Source organism: Salminus brasiliensis, chromosome 14, assembly GCF_030463535.1.
Source record: "Salminus brasiliensis chromosome 14, fSalBra1.hap2, whole genome shotgun sequence".
NCBI classification, from domain to species: Eukaryota; Metazoa; Chordata; class Actinopteri; order Characiformes; family Bryconidae; genus Salminus; species Salminus brasiliensis.
The window spans coordinates 31,278,553-31,292,115 of NC_132891.1; positions in this window are offsets into that span (position 1 = coordinate 31,278,553).

The window sequence follows — 13,563 nt, forward strand, 5'->3', positions numbered from 1 at the left end:
CTGAAATAAAAACATATTATAACAAATCAAATAAAAATGCAATTTTTAAATGATTTTACCTGTGAGACACTGAAGTTGAAATAAAAGGAGATGAGAAAATGATTAAGGCTATTAATTAGTTTGAATAAATGTAGAAATGTTTGTGTATTAATGATCATTAACAAAATGTCATGATTTTGGAGATATTTAACTTCCTCCCACTTTCATACACACACTGCCACGGTTCTACAACTTAGTCCTACTCATAGCCCCCCAGCCACCACATCATAACTGCGAAGGACGCCTCTGTGTGTCCTCTTTTTTGAAAACCAAAATATGGTCACCTTACCAAAATTCAAGATCCATATCAACCGCCTGTCCCACCTTTCTCCTTGATTCTCCTTTTCACATGCTAAACAAGTCCCCTTGTCTTCCGAAGGCATCACAGACTGCTCGTTTGACACGCTTTTTCTTCATTCTCACCCTGACAGTGACATTTATGTTCATTTGCTCCGTGCCACAATCACGCATCTGGAGAGGCTGGCTCATCCTCATTTCAATTCTATTTTGTCAATTTTGACAATCACACTGATGCAAATGGACGTGCCAAGGGGACTGCACCTTGGACAAACACACAGAGTGGATGGGAGGACAAAGAGCCTTTGGCTCCTACAGTCAGGAGCAGAGCCGAGGCTCAATCAAACCTCCAAAGGGGAGGCTGTCTTTGTCAGCTGTGGGCTGCGCTGGGTTAGGTCGAAAGACAGCAAACAGGGCACTGCAGTCAGGACACTGCAGCCCTGCTTCTCCCTATAGGCTGCCAGTAAAACCCTGTGGAGCTCCCCTTTTCTGACAGAGAGTGAGGGAGGCTGAGACAAATAGACAGAAGAGTACAGTATATTAGAGACATGTGTGTGAGACAGAAATACAAAGACAAAAACAAACAGCGCTGCGGGATCTGAAATGTCCTTCTAAAAGTTGAGGCCACAAAAAAAAACAACTTTCACCATGTTTCTATTAGCCCTAATGTTCTCAATCAGCCAAGACAGGATTGTATGTGTGTTTGCATTTGGCTTCTTTAGTTTTTTGTTTTGAGTCTAATGTAGCTAACACATGATAGAGGCCTACAGTCCCCATATATATATACATATATATATATATATATGCCATACACACTATATTTTCTGTGATATTATTTTACAACTTAAAAATATAAAAAAACTCAATAATATAAAAATTGCTAAAATTATATATGAACTGATACATCTTTGACAGTTAATTTAATATTGTGTACATGCAAAAATTCATTAGGTTAATAAGGTTGTGTTAGCATTTCGCTGCTGTCATACAGCACAGTTCCATTTTCATTGCTTTTCACATTTCACAAAATTACTACTATTATTAAATATTGAAAGTTAGTGAAAACTGTGAAACTGCCATGTAGGTGATACAAGCAAACAATTTTCATATGAAATGAATTTGATATATGAAAATTGTCATATACCCCCCCCCCCCCCACACACACACACACAATTAGCTTAGGGTTATAAAGAATAAGCCAAGTGTGTTAATATATAGGCATTCAGTTTGTGCAGTGCTATTGCTACAGCCCACACTTTGGATACGAAACATGACTAATGACTGATTGACTAATTCAGGGTTAGGGAGGTTACTGCATCAATTAATTTTTCAGCCAAACTCCTTCCTTAAAGTCCGCACTGCCGCGGCTATTCCACATTAAAAGTAGGTTGGAATGCTAACAGCTGGCCTACTGAAGTCAGTTTTACTGCAAAATCTAATTTGCACTTGTTGTAGGGTTTTGCCCTGTAGTCATAGTGTAACACACACACCTTTCTCTCTCTCTCTCTCTCTCTCTCTCTCTCTCTCTCATTTACTCCCATGCACCTGCCCTCAAACGTACATACATACACACACGACAAACAAACACACAAACATCCACACAAACACACACACTACATGTTCCCCCAGGGCAGTGAGAGTGATACTGGCTGCAGTGTGCGAGTCCTCCAGAGAGACTCCTCACCTCTCCAGCTCAGGCAGAGCCACTCCTGATTTTGCTGTGCCCGCCGGGGGCTCTAATCCGCCGCCCAGGTCCCATCGGCAAGGATCATTGAGCTAATTAATAACGTGGCACGGAGAGGGATGGGAGTCATTAAGGAGGCGCGGCTGTGCTCCACTCCACTCCCTCTCTCTCCCTTTCTCTCTCTCTCTCTCTCTCTCTCTTCTGTTCTTGCTGCCTGTACCAGGGTTGATGGGAAGGTTGAGGCGGGGAGCTGGGGCAGCTGGGGTTGGGGGGGCACTGCAGATGCAGTCTTGCTTGAGCACGCAAGCCTCTCAGGCATATTTCACGACAAGAGAGAGAGAGAGAAAAAAACCCAACAAAATACACACAACTCACAACACAAACAACGAGAGCGCCGACAAGCAGAAACCGCCAGGACTGAGCTAAACACACACACGCAGCAAGGCACTGAAAAATTGCGGGTGAACTTCCTTTAACTCTTCTTTATGTTCTTGTTAGCAACCTGGTGAGCACTGCTGAGGAGAACATACTGTTATCTTTAAAACTGGCGATATTCTCATATTCCTGTAGTACGGACTCACGTAATATGGACAGATATTTAATATTATATATTAAATATTTAAATCCCTCAGAGTGAGAGCTGGCCAGGTTAAAGTACAGCCTCCGCACAACGGGGTTAGTTTTCACACAGTGGAAACCCATGCTAGACTAAAAGCTAGCCATGTTGAATCGGCTTTACCATATCTTCGGCTAGCTAACCGCACACTGCACTACCCAGTAGGACTAATAATAATAATAACAATAATTATAATCTTCTTGTTACAGTCCTAAAAGCAAAGGAAAGCTACGCTAGGTTATGCCATGCTACGCTACACTATGCTGTGCAATGCTACTTCTGCATGAGCAATCACAGTGCCTTAAACCAGCCAAACAGATTTTTACTCAATCCTTACTTTACTCAAACACCCTTGAGGACACGTGTTTGGCCAGAAAATGTATTAGCAAGTCTGTTAGTGTAACCTTGTAGGAAAAAAGATGGCAAGATGGCGGCTTTTAGCTATGCGACATTGCTTGGCCTGTTTTGCCGGCAACAGACAGTCAGAAATCACTTTAGCCCCTAAGTTCAAAACTTAATAAGCAAAAATCAAACACCTAGCACGTGTTGGTTGATCAACTACAGGTGAGTATAGGGCCGGGGGGGGGGGGTAAAATCTGCATATTTGATTTTTCGCCAAACGTTAGCTTGACATCACCCAGTAACAACAAAGGAGTGTGCACTCCCTTTCTGGGGGTGTGAACGTCTTGTGAAAGCTGATGTCACTCAAAGATTTACCACCACCAGTCTGAATCAGCTTCCATCTACAGCTTTCATCGGCATGATGGATTCAGAGCTGATGGTGGAAAGGCTGGAGCTCTGCTAGCTGGAGTCGGCTCCACTACTCGCAGATGCAGAGCTGGGCCCTATGCCAAGAGAGATCGACAGAGAGACAGACAGAGAGAGAGAGATAAAAAAGGAGAGAGACAGAGAGACATAGAGATGGAGACAACAAGAGATAGAGACGAACGGAATGTTTTTTTAGCTGTTGTGACATATTGTGTACATATGTCCAAATGTATGTGGACACCCCTTCTAATAAACGCATTCATTTACTTTAAGTGGCACAAAGTGTACACACATAGCTTGCCTAGTCCTTGTAGAGACATATTTCCCATAGAATAGGATATACATGAACCAATTGGCCAGAATGCACCATGACAAATGGCATGCATGGGCCACAGGGGCATAAAGCCCCCCAGCATTGAGCTGTGCATATATAATCAGAACACATGCAAGTAAAATAACTACAGTAAAAAGTAACACAAACTGATTTCCAGTGAAAGTTTAGAAGACAACAATGTATAACATTTTGCAAAACGGCTGCAGGAGAAGTCAAAAAGTCCAGTATCATTTAATGTAATGAGATTTTATCCCACCTAATTTGGGATCATTTTTAGTGGCACACTTGTTGTAAAATTCCAACTGAATGTAAATGTATTTTTTAAATAATAGTTTTAATTTTTTTTTTTTTTACAAAAGCCAAAACTTGTTGTTTTGCTTTTGCTCTGCAGGTGATAACTGACAAATATAGTGACAAACGACTAAACACTAAAGTATATATAGAATTCAACCCAACTACCCAACTACTGACCTTCATAAACACTTTTCAAAGCAGATTTAATGAAATTATCTTTACAGAACTTAACAAACCATTAACAAGAACTGCTTTGAACCAAACAAGAGTATTTGTAGTGCACAATGTGAGAGTATATAAAATCAATGCATTTTTTAGGTGTTATTAATATTAAATAATATTCATTTTGCATGTATGTGGTGACACAAGTATTAGAGATTGGATGGACTCTCATAATCCTGAATAACATGAATTTGTATGATTTTAATGGGTCAATTCCTATTACATCAACACAATTCTTACCTAAATAAAGCAGCAATTGTGGGAAAATAACAGAATTCATTAATCCCCCAAAAATCTCAAGTGTAATTATTCATGCACAGCTGCACTCAGTTTATGTTAATAAAAAAATACATTTATTAATAAAAATGGCATTTTCGCCAGTGGTTTTACTTTTATAACTGTTATTTTTTGTTTAGTCCAGATCTTTAGCGTGGCATTTAAGCTAGAACCAAACAGCAGCAGAACAAAGGAAGCCACCGTTTCTCATTACGCTGAATGGCTCTTCTCACACATACCTGTAAAAACTCCACAAGCAGGCAACAGTAGGAAAGAACACATTTGTGGGTGGAGCAGAGGTAGTTCAACAAAACTGAACTGGAGAGGCAGAGAGATACAGAGAGAGAGAGAGAGAGGCAGTGAGCCAGACTGATCAAGGACCAAGGGAAGTGGAGGCAGATGTGGAGTGAGACAGGCAGACAGATAGATAAATAGATAGAGTGAGCTCTAAGCGTAACAGGCAGCTCCAGCTAATGAAAGGAAACAGGAGTAGCAATTAGCTGTGTAAACAAAGCGCTGTGAGAGGAGACGCTGGATGCTGCTCTCTCTCCCCTGACAGAGCAAGGCTACTAACAGGCTGCAGTGGAGCTAATTGGGGGGAGCTGGGAAGTGAGACAAAATCAATGGTAACACGGGCATGCTAGCGGACAGATTACTCACCAGTCCTGCACCACGAACCCTGGGGACCAGAACAGCACCGTGGTCTGCAGGAGTGAAGCCAGAGCACAGAGGACAGCTTGTGTGCTGAGGTGTAATAAACGAGCGTGCTTAGACACTCAGAAATACAAAACACAGCTGTACACATGCTGGAATCTGGAATCAGTTCTACAGACTTACAGTCTTACAGTCTTACAGACACAGGTTTGAGATTTGGGCTCAGAACTCGTCTTGCTGGCTTGTTAAACTATCCAAAAGTCAAAGACCACCCGTCACTTTTGCTACGTTCACATTAGAATTCATCAGCCAATTCCAATGTATTTTTTGTAATCATCGGTAGTAACTTTTAATTTGGTAATTCACAGCAATATAAGTTGCAAAATATAACCTCAATGTATGCTTTCCATTTTGAAAAATGATCCTAATAATTATATTCTCCCCCATTCCACAATCCTTCCCCACCCACCCATTCCCATTCCCCATACCCATAACCCAGACCTAACATCTAAAACAATAAGTTTAGCTATTTATCCCTTTTTCTCCCAATTCTAGGTACTGCCAATTAACCCACCTGTTCGTAGCTCCCTCCGAAGCTAAGAGGGTAAGGACTTAACACATGGCACCACCTCTTTTTGAACTGCTGCCAATGCAGTGTTGCCAGGCAGGCGACCAGCTAACAAATGCCTTTGAAGGCCAACATCTCTTGAAAGTGATGACATGGAGAGAGCATGTCTGATTGTGCTCTCTCAGACTCCAATTTAGATTTTTTGCTCAGATTGAATTTGGCTATCTTGAGAGTTCACATTCATACATGTCTTGTATTGTGTTATGTCATGACTTTTTATTAGTTTCATTATTCAGACACGGTCGGTTCATTTGTATTGACAACTGTTATTTTGACACGGCCTGTTTGTTTGTTTGTATTAGTGACTTTTATTTTGACACAGCCTGTTTGTTTGTTTGTATTAGTGACTTTTATTTTGACATGGACTGTTTGTTTGTTTGTATTAGTGACTTTTATTTTGACACAGCCTGTTTGTTTATGTTTGGTGATTTGGATGCAGTCTCTTTATTCACTTGTATTAGGTATACGGCTTATTTTGACACAGTTTGTTAGTTTGTATTGACAACTTTTATTTTCACCCGGTCTGTCTGTTTGTTTGCATTAGTGGCTTTTATTTTGGACACTGTCTGTTTGTTCGTTTGTATTAGTGACTTTTAATTTGGACACTGTCTGTTTGTTCGTTTGTATTAGTGACTTTATTTTGGACACCGTTTGTTTGTTTGTATTAGTGACTTTTATTTTGGACACCGTCTGTTTGTTTGTTTGTATTAGTGACTTTTATTTTGGACAACATCTGTTACACAACAGTGTATTCATGGTGTATTCATGGTCCTTTTAATGTAAAGGCAATAAACTCTTCAGATGTCTGGCTCCTATCACCACCACTGGGATCACATCTAACATCTCGTTTACATCATTTAACCTTTCACTTGAAACCTTTGCTTAATAAAACTGGAGAGAACCTCTGTGTGACATACAGGTTCTACACCAGTTAGACTAACCTCCAACCTCTAAATACCTCCAAGCCACAAAACACCCTTAAATGTCCTCAAAAATGGCACAGCTCTCTCTCTCTCTCACTCTCTCTCTCTCTCTAAAAGATGACCTCAGCACTATTTTTGGGAATTCGTGTCCAGTTCCAGGGAATGGACAGGAGGTTCTGATTCTAGTTTCTCTCTGAACTGAGCACCAGAGCTCTGGTTCTAATGGCTAAAACACATCTGCGACACATGGAATCGCTCTGTGTGGAGCGCTGAAAGAGCGAGGGCGCTAGTCTCCCACGGCGACACTGGCGTTAGGATCAGAGAGTATTCCAGCGCCCCTCATGTTTCATTATTGGTGTCAAGATGAGATCAGTACCAGCTCTCAAACACACATTTGCCTCGACCTCTACTGCCTCCTCACAGATTCGGTAAACACTAGGGATGTTAATGTGTAGTCGATATAAAAGTCTAGATTTGGTACAATATATTTTAATGACTAAAGAAATAAACAAAAATACTTGAAATGGTGGGTTAATCACTTATGCTTATGAAAAAACCTTTAGCTAGTTTCTATCGGCTAGAATCTAAAAGATCCCTCTAAGCTTGGATGCCACAAAATACAAAAGCCAGTATGGAGTCCAAAATATTCTACACTACACTTCACCCAGGTACTCTTAGAAGAGGTGGGTCTTCAGTCTGCGTTTGAAGACAGCGAGCGGCTCTGCCATTCTGACACCCAGGGGAAGTTTGTACCACCGCTTCAGTGCCAGGACAGAAAAAGCCCTGGAAGCTTGTTTTCCATGGATCTTAAAGGATGGCGGGTCAAATCGGGCCGTACTTGAAGCTCGAAGGGCTATTGGTACAGATCAGCTTTTGACCCTTGCCATCGAGTACGGAAGTTCTGGTCCACTCTTGGCTTTGTAGGCCAGCGTCAGGGTTTCGAATCTAATGCGGGCAGCAGCTACAGGGAGCCAGTGAAGGGAATGCAGCACAGGAGTTGAACATGGATGAATGTGCCGCTGCATTTTTGATCAATTGCAGGGGCCTGATGGTGCGCAAAGGGAGACCAGCCAGTTATGTGGCACTGAAGATCCTAGGTGTATGTAGTGCCCAACATATGTAGTATATTGCACTGGGGTAATTAAAAAGAATGGAGCAGCTTTTTAATTCAAGAGTTCAGCAGCCTTATGATATGTGCAAAGAAGCTGTTTTTGAACCTGGCTGTTGTACATCGAAGTCTATGAAACCTGTTATCTGCAACCACAGGAACTTGGTTTTGCTGACCATCTCCACTGTCATGTCTTTTAATGTGTTGTGTGGTTTGGGTTGACATACAGCAAAGTTCATTTAAGTTCATCTTCATACATTTTTAATAACTTATTAACTATACTCATTAACTAAGTGTGTATACTAAGTGTAGCACTGCAACTACACAACCCCGCTGGTACACTGGAATGTCCTTTTTGCATGAATGTGAACATGTTTTATTAGCGGTATATGTAATTAAAAGAAGAATTGTGAAGCCTAAATCGTCCGAGGCTAGCATGGTCTGGACATTTGGGCTAAGCCCTGGTGTAAATTATATATGACAGCAGTGAAGAAAGACAACAGTGCACAGTGTTTGGCCAGATGCTTCTTTTGCTTACCCGGCACATCATATATGTATATATATATACACACACACAGACACGCATACACATTTCATCTGTGTATATATATTTGTATTTTTATTTTTTTGCTTATATTTCTATATTTTCATATTTTTATATTTTATTTTTTAACTTAAATGTAACTTATTCTATTTTTATTTTTTTAATTTATTTTTCTTTTGCACTTTTGCACTTTACTTCATTAAGTTAAGGTTTAGTTAAGTTTAAATGTAGATCTTTATTGTATAGCTTGATGTGGGCAGACTGTTATAAAAGCATTTCACTGCAAGTTATACTGTGTATGACTATGTATGTGACAAATAAAATTTGATTTGATTTGATTTGATCAGTACCTATACAGCAAGTGGCCTCAAAAGGCTTAGTAGTGTGCAATAAGTATTGTAAATAAAGCCCCTGGGAACCTAAATTAGAGTTTCCTTTCTAAAGAAGTTCCTCTGGCTCCTCAGGGCCCCCGAAGTAAATGTACAAAGTATGTCTTATGAAGCTCTTCCCAAACTCTGATGAACGTCTGCTCTCAATATGCAATGGACGGCTAACATGACTCCACCCTCTCTTCGAGTCTGAGCAACCTGGAGAGCTAAATCTAAAGCTAAACTTGGCGAGCTACTGTGGAAGTGGCTGCCCTGTTGACAGTGGCCACTTTGCTTTACCATGGAATGTAGTTTGAGGTCCCAGCACAGCACCGTAGCTTGGACGATCCGCTGGCTGCTGCCTTGCCAGCACACACCCAGAACGTTCTCAGAGAGGTGTAAGGAGTGCATTTTGGGGGTGATATATATCACAGGCTTTAGCAAATATGACTAAGCTATTAAGGCACATGACACTGTTCTATATACTGTATGTCTTCTTTTTTGAAAAGTGGTCCCTTCATCCTTGATTTTGGATCAACAACAAAACAAAAAAAACATTTGTTGATGTTCGATTTTGAACATCAACATTACTCAAGGCAAAAGAGGTCTTAGGCCATTTGATGTCATCCTGGGGTTCTTTGTGACTTCCCATGATATTATTCGCTGCACCCTTGTGTAGAGTAATACTAGCTGGCCTAGCATTCCTTCGCCAGTGGTGCTGAATTGGTGGAGGACAAGCTCTTTAGAAAGGGTTTTATAACATTTTACAACCCAATAAGCTTCAATAACTTTTTTACAGGCATGGCACACCTCCATAAATGTGTGTGGTGAAGACCAGACTTTGACAGTAAAGACCCAAGTTCTTGAAACATGAGAGGGCCAGCTAACCTCACACCTGATCGCCTATATGTACACTGCTTACTCATTTCCAAACATGTGAACAGTAGTGGATCTCTCTTTCTCTCTCTCTCTCCCACACACACATACTCACACCTCTGCTTGCCCTCCGAATGCCAGCACATTATTGCACTCCCTCTCATTGACAGAGCTGCCAGTCACAGCCCAGATGGATGCCTCTCCAGGGACGCCTCGCCATCGACTCATTTGTTTTGCTGATCTAACCACCTTTGAACCTCTGGCAGAGGTGAAAGGGAGCGATGAGTCACAGAGAGTTTACTGTATTCCTCGTAAGGGCGTGTCCTTGCGCCGACATGATGCAACATTAGTGTGTGTAATGTGTAATTATGCAGGGATGAAAACTCTGCAGATATACAAGGACAGAGACTGAGAAGAGAAAAGAGAGGGAGATAGAAAGAAAGGAGAAACAGGGACGCACACTTTATTTTAAAGTTTCTTACTTGGACCCGTTTTCTCCACAATTTGGATCACAAGTTCCCGAACCCATACATATTCTCCCCCTTTCACATGCTGTGCTCCTGACACCTCTCTGCTGTCGATGCAATGTGACCAGGCAACCAACGCGCTTGGAGGAAAGCATCATGTACCTGGCCAGCAGACGGCAGTGCCGGAGTGATGTGGGGACTAAGTGCCATCTACCCACACTGGAGGGCAAGGCCAGTTGTGCTCTCTCGGCTGCTGATGTCAACCAGCGATTCTCCGATCCTTTCCAGTGACAGTGCCGTATTCCGCTGGACCGCTCAAGGCCAAGGGATGCACCATTTTAACCATTTTCAGTATTCACTATAATACATATTCATATTCACTTCTTTAGCCACGCAAAGCGTTCAGTATTAAACGTGTCCAATTCTAAGGCTGTCAAATACCTGCTGAAATCTGATTGTCCAATGGCAACATGACATCAGCATCATAAAACTGAACCAGAACTAGACACTAGACATTTCGTGTGGAGCATCATAATCATAATATCAGTTTTGTTCAGTTTAATCTAAGAAATCTGTGGAATAAAGACATTATATATATATATATATATATATATATATATATATATATATATATATATATAATGTATTTATATATATATATATATATATATATATAAATGCTTTTGTGCATTTTAAGCTGGGCATCAGGAAGTGGATAGTGACCGCAATTTCCGATCCGATCGTCAAGCAGATCAAGGCTGCCCCACAGCTCCAGTGCAAAACCAAAAAAAGTCAAACCTCAAATACCAAACATGTCTTGGCTGATTGAATACATTTGGGCGAAGGGGAAAACAATGTACATTTGATATTCCGCCAAACCATCGTGTTAAGAAAAAGCTCCATTTACTGGAAACCTCTGGCAGCAGAGAGCCCTGCAGCAACAAGGCCTTACTGAAGTGTCCTGGGGGGGGTCGCAGTCCCAAACCGCACCAATGGAGCATCTCCACAATCATCTTTACCCTCTCACTTTATATAACAGAACTGCGTGAACAGGCGTCTAAACCTGGAGCAGCATGAACCTCTGAGAAACCTGAGACCCCTGTGTCTAAACTAAACTCTGCTTCTCTGCCTGGTTCAGTGTGCCGCCAAGTGTTTCTGGGCCTTTGATCCATGGCCCTGTCCAAAGCAACATTTGTATTGCGCTAATGACTTCCTAGCCCTTGTCACACACACCTTTTGGTGCGTTTCTGCTTCCTGTTGCAGAGGATCAGTGTCATGTGATGGATTGAGCTGAACTGAGGCCAGTGTTGCTTTAAAAATATACATTTTACAAGTAGCTTGCTGATAAAATAACACAGTACAGTAGTTTTGCAGTTCAACACATGAGAGGATGGTGGCTTTCTTCTCTTTTGCTGCTTTTAGCTTAAAGAGGAGTTCCACAGATTGTCACATTTGTGGCATAAATCAATGTTTGAGATGTCATTGTAGTGGAAATTACTGATGGGATCCCTTTACAGTGGAGGTAAATGGAAGCAGAAGTTATGATCCAAAACAACTAGTGAAGATATATGCATCTTCTAGGTTCCTACATGTAATGTCAATCATCTCTGGGCTATTTTGCATTAGAATGCCATGCATCACTTCCAGTACAATGCATTTCTATGGCCTTTCTCATTTCTATGGCCTATCTATCTGAAAACCGAACTTGGGCTTCATGGCTTGTAATTGTAACCATTTCATGTAATGGCTCTTTAAACTCTTGCAGACATCTGGTTCCTATCACCATCACCGTAAACGATTCTGACTCTCTAGGTTTCTGGAGAACAGAGCATTTCACACCAAACCCTTCTGAACCACTTTGGTAACATGACTGAATAATACAGAATTTACAAAACACACAAGTCTCACACAAACAAAACATCGGATGAGTCGTGTAGCTATATATCAGCGTACCACCTCCCAGAGATCACTCAAAAAATCCAACTTTGGGATTTCAGTTTTAAAAAGAAGTAGAAGTAAAAGTAGAAGCACCAAATTACCAAAGTAACAAATAATATTTAACTAAAACATGCAGTTATGCTTCCACAGCTCATGTGGTTCCCAACTTCAAGGCAATTGCTAGGTGACTTTGGGGCTGCTATGGTTTCCCAGGCGGTTGCTATGGTGTTGTTAAGTGGTTAGATGGTTTCTGTGGTGCCGCAGGTGGTAGCTATGGTGTTGCTAAGTGGTTGTCAGAGTTGCTATGGTGTTGTTAAGTGGTTGCCAGAGTGTTGCTTGGTGGTTGCTAGGTTGTTGCTATAATATCCCAGGTGGTTGCTTTAGTATTGCTTAAGTGGATGCAAGGATGTTATAATATCCCAAGTGGTTATTATGGTGTGGCTAAGTGGCTAAATGGAGCCTATGGTACCCCAGGTGCTTGCAGTGGTGTTGCTTGGTGGTTGCTATGGTATCCTATGTGGTTGCTATGGTGTTCTAAGTGGCTAAATGGTTCCTATGCTACCAACAGGTGTTGCTAGGTTGTTGCTGTGACATCCCAGGTGGTTGCTATGGTGTTCTTAAGTGGCTAGATGGTTTCTGTGGTGCCGCAGGTGGTTGCTATGGAGTTACTAAGTTGCTGGATTGTTGCTTGGTGGTTGCTATGATGTTGAGTAAGTGGGTAAACAATTCCTATGATACTCCAGGTGGTTGCAGAGGCACGGCTAGGCACGGCATGATATCCCAGGTGGTTGCTTTAGTTCTCCTTAAGTGGATGCCAGGTTGTTGCCTGGTGGCTGCTATGGAGTGACTAAATGGTTCCCATGGTATCCCAAGTGGTTGCTATGGAGTTGCAAAGTGGTAACTGTGATGGCTAGATGACTGGGTCAGAACATCTCCAAAACACCGGGCAGGTCTTGTAGGGTTACCAAAAGTGCTCCAAGAAAGGACAACCAGTGAACAGGCGACAGGCTCATGGGCACCTAAGGCTCACTGGTGTTACCCACTTCTCATGTTACAGGTACAATCTGTTGTGGCGGCACAAGGGGGACCTACTCAACATTAGGAAGGTGGTGCTAATGTTATGGCTGCTCATGTATGTATATGGAAATCCCAGTGTCATGACAGCACTAATCTGCAGGGGCTGATCTAATAAGTGAAGTGTGCACAAGGTTTAATCTTCACTGAGCTGCATAAACAGGGCAGGAATCAGAATGCTTTTAGCTTCCCCGGTTCAGTGCGCCACAGAGTGTTTCTGGGCCTCTGATCCATGACCCTGTCCAGTGCAACATTTGTATTGTGCTAATGACTTCCCAGTCCTTGTCACGAGCACCTTTTGGTGCGCTTCTGCTTCGTGGTGCCGAGGCTTCCCCAGGCTGCAGTCCAGATGGCCTCTGAACAGCCTGAGTGAAAGAGCCTGGCCTGATTCTGTCAGCACTGGCCGCCACGTTTTCACCCTCACTCTCCGCTGTGGAACCTTTTTTTTTTTTT